The sequence below is a fragment of the Mizuhopecten yessoensis genome, unplaced genomic scaffold (genome assembly GCF_002113885.1).
Source record: "Mizuhopecten yessoensis strain PY_sf001 unplaced genomic scaffold, ASM211388v2 scaffold10403, whole genome shotgun sequence".
Classification (NCBI taxonomy): Eukaryota; Metazoa; Mollusca; class Bivalvia; order Pectinida; family Pectinidae; genus Mizuhopecten; species Mizuhopecten yessoensis.
This window is the reverse complement of record NW_018408529.1, coordinates 245,555-250,057: the sequence shown is the minus strand read 5'-3', so window position 1 is coordinate 250,057 and position 4,503 is coordinate 245,555.

The window sequence follows — 4,503 nt, the reverse complement described above, 5'->3', positions numbered from 1 at the left end:
GCATTAGCCGATGAAAACTTTATGATGAAAATTTAAACACAAGTGAACTATTATTAAGAAGTAGACCACGACCAACCTAAAGTTGTCTTTTCTTTAGCATAACTTCTTTACTTCAAAAACTCGTTTTGACTCGTCCTATTAATCGTTAAGTGTAGAAATATTTCTAAGGATAGCAAAAGGTTTTCAGTACCTATAAATTTCACTCATAAAGAAAGATAATTATAATTAAATTAGTGGAAACAAAAAGGAAGAACTTATTTGATTCTGATGTCCTCCTCTGTCCGGAAAATTTGAAAATGTTAGTTTTACAATGATGGATTTTCATTATTTACGTCTTATTTGATATTAAATATTAAACATCAGGAAGGCGGTGATTTTACATGTTTATGCATCTCGTTTGTTCATTATATGTCAATATATTTCTTTATCTCATATTTTCATAACATGCAAGTAGAAAAAGACATCGTTAAAGTCTGTTACTTGTAATTTAAGTTTATTTTGTTTCACTAACACACGGCAACAGTAAGAACCATGCTGCTGATATTTTCTCATTTGTCCTCTTGGCGTTACAATTGAACATTTCAGTACCTGAACAAATTAAAACAGTGATAACTGACGATGGTAAAATAAGCTGCATGACCGCAACAAATGTCAACCATGTCTGGTAGCTGGAGTCGTACAATCAAACTAAAAAATGATCAGTGACGTTAAAAAGAGAAAAGGGAAAAGAATCGATAACAAAACATACATTTACTGAAATATCAAAAGGCCAAAATGCTACACTCCTTTTCTAAGAATGTTATATATTGTCAGGCGCGTAGCTAGCCCCTTTACCATGTGTAAGCCCGACCAGGGGGAGAGTTTGGGAGGGGGTCTTCCCCCACTTTAAGGGGGGTCTGGGGGGTCTCCCCCATGAAAATTTTGTTTTTTAGAACGTCTCAGGAGCCAANTGCTTTTTACACCCTTCCATACATACATTGTCTGGTTTTTACCTAATCTTGATAAATGCATTTGATACTTCTGCATTAGTGAACATGCAATTGGGTTTGTCTTTCTCATAATCTGATCCGAGTTAATTGGGAAGCGAGGTTACCCCCACTGTCACCTTTACTCAGTCTCCCACACAGTTTCGTCTCCTGTTTGTGCTTTGTGACTGGTTCCTTATACTTGCTCCTGTTATTTGTTGGGCATTTCGAGAAGCGAGGTTGCCCCACTCACTATTAACAATGTATCATATCTGAGGAATTACATATGTATACTATATATTCAAAACTTAAACTTCACTTTATAGTATCAGCAAGAAAAAAACACGTCATGAAAACCTATACTTGTCAAAATCATGTGAAAGCCCGGGCTTATTGGCTTACATGGTAGCTACGCGCCTGATTGTTATCTGCTTTTTTGGTGTCAATTAACACGTTTGATTGATTCTGAAACAGCAATAAGGTATTGGAGATTCCTTTAATTTTTATCGACTACAATAATGTGAATATGAGAAAAGGATTACTTACCATTTTTTTTAAAAATTATCTGCGGTTGGAGAAATGACTGCAGAGTGTAATGCTACAGTAATTAAATTGACAAGGCAAACATTTTGTATCGGTAACGACAAACCAGTAAAACATTGCAATACTACAATTAGCTGCGGGAACCGTAGCTTCTAGGCCCGATCTTTTTTTGTTTTGTTTTGTTTTGTCATCTATGGTCCGATAACAATAAAAATAAATAAAAAAATCGGGCCTAGAAGCTACGGTTCCCGCAGCTATACTACAATGTAATAGATCTTCAGACAACAGGATATAGGTAATGTTGGTCTTACCTTTCACATTGGTTGCGTGATGACCACGGTACTCTCAGTGGTTCAAACACAGTGACAGTATTTTCAAATTCAGGCAATGTATTCTATTTAAATCTAATTAGATATTTGAGCTAGGTTTCAAAGAAAACTATTGGCCAATAGTTGCGTCGTCCATTGGACAACAGAGAGCCAATCGTGTAGCGCTCGTCAACATCATATACTTATTACCAGTGATGATGACTTTCCATTACGGAATACGTTCGGTATCCCTTTCGGACAACATTCAATACATTTGCTTTAGCTTTGCCTGCATATTTAGTTATTCCCGAGCAGTAGGGGTTAAAGCGACACTTGCTTTATGTGTCAAAACATATATATAAATATTTGAAATGTATTGTCTGGATGTTTAGTTTTGTTTACATGTATATTGTTATAAACAAACGATGAATATTGAGAGAAAATTTGCTAGTGTTAGTAACAAACACCGTTCAAGTTTGTGTAAAACCGGAGAGAGAGTTATTTTGTGAAATTCTCTTTTCGATAAGGATAGTGTGATGCAAGATATGCCATAGTCTCTAGTTTTAACCGCGTTGATCGTTTATACCATCTTGAACTTAAGAGCAAGGACACAACAGACTCTTTTTCTGTAGCCGTTCTCCTAGAACTTTGCTTACGACATAGGCAGTTTATGTTTAAGCTTTATGATAAGGACAATTTTAATTTCAGCGGCCTCTCGTCTATGCAAAGTGTATCGTGTGTGAGAACCAAGTCCGTTCTCCCAATTACCTAATGCCAGATCTAGACGTGCCCTTTAAAAATCACCAAAGAAAGGTATGTTGGTCATTTTTCGGACACAAATCCATTAACAAGCTAAATCGTCTGCAATGTTGATTTTGTTACCAATGCCATACCATCGCTTAAGGTGAATAGTCAAATGTCTTGTAGTCATACTTCGGAGGTACCGTTAAAATTCCATTTAACTCAGAACTGCTGAGGTTGTCAGTGACGACATTTGAAATGTGCATGTTTATTGATCTAGTAAAACCACTGGCAGTTAATATAACCACTTCTTTGACACAGCATTATTTAAATATTTACTCAAATATGGACGAAATTTGACAGGTTACCTTTTATGTATGCTTCATTCACATTGAACGATGAGTCTCCTTAAAACACTTCTGCGACCATCAAAAGTTCTGTCTGTCCAACTGACTGGACTGCTACTGGGTCAATGTTAGTGACTGGCGAGCCTCAATCCATAACGCTTGCTTCTTGCATCCTTCATCGTAATATAACTAAGCTATTGAGGATATTGGGATTTCTTTTTATTCAACAGGGTTTGAGTGGCAACTCGGTGTCCATTACTACTCTTTTTGTAGAAAATAACAATGATATACTTATGGAAATCCGTGTGTACCTTAAATTGTGTCAATTAGGATGACAATTCCAGGCAACAAGCCATTGAAAAGAGTAGAGAAAGCTTTACTTTAATTGATAATGAAAGTGATTACAAGGACAGTAAAGTTTCGAAAAAAAAAAGCTTGATCTATGTCTTTCAATTGGAGAAGTTTGCCTGACAACTCTTCATCCTAGCGTGTTCCTGGTCAAATAGCATGACCCTAGATCTCTTGCTTAATTAGGGGAAATTTAAGCGTTTTAGCTCATTTTATACCCGTGACACTGTAAGTGGGTATAGCTAATGCGTATGAACAAAATTGAAAGACCGTCATCCAAGCATACTAGCAAACTATTGGCATGATATCATAAGCAAATATACTGGTTATTCATCAAAAGATCTCTAAAGGTTTTAACTTATTTTACTCCATTGACCTTAAACATAGGCAGTTGTAATTTTAACCTGTCATCCCAGCATGCTACTGGCCAGATGTAATGCTCTAAGCCTCTTCGTTATTCAGAATAATTTGTTTAAAGAAAACAATTGTCACTAGATGGGCGCAGACTGTTAAGCTCACTTGCCTTTCTATAAGGGGAGCCAAAGATATAAATGTTTAATGAAGTATTGCTTTACGGCAAGACATATTACCTGAGCAAGTCACTCACAAAAAAAATAATTGCATTGTAAATATCACTGAAGTACTAAGAAACAAATAAACTGTTGACAGTATAAACCTCTTGTATAGGTAAAATGATCAGTGACGCACCCTTCATTGTTTCCGCGGTGGCCGAGTGGTTAAGGCGTCTGACATTCTTCTATCACTTGCCCTCCACCAATTGTCCATTGGGTCGCGGGCTAGAGGCCTACGTGGGGCAGTTTGCCAGGTACTGCCAGCAGGTCGGGGGTGTTCTTTCCTCCACCACCAAAGCCCGACACGTCCTTAAATGACCATAGCTGTTAACAGGACGTAAAACACAAACAAACCAAATCGTTATTTTATCTTTAGAAATGTTATTCACGATGGTACATGTACATGTATAGTATGACCTATCCCGGGTCTCTCCGGTAAAAGATGTACAGATGCATTTGTATGCCATGGTTTTGCAAGTGAAAATTTAACGCGGTAGAGGGGAGATTACTTTATTAATGTAATGTCTTAAATCTATAATGAAAATTATACCTGGTAGGTCAGTCTGTGTTGAGTTTTTACTTTAGCAGGGCAATATACAATATAATATCCAACATCCTTCACGAAGTCTTTCCTAGGATTTCAAGTTCATTCTTTAGATATCATTAAGTTGAAATATAC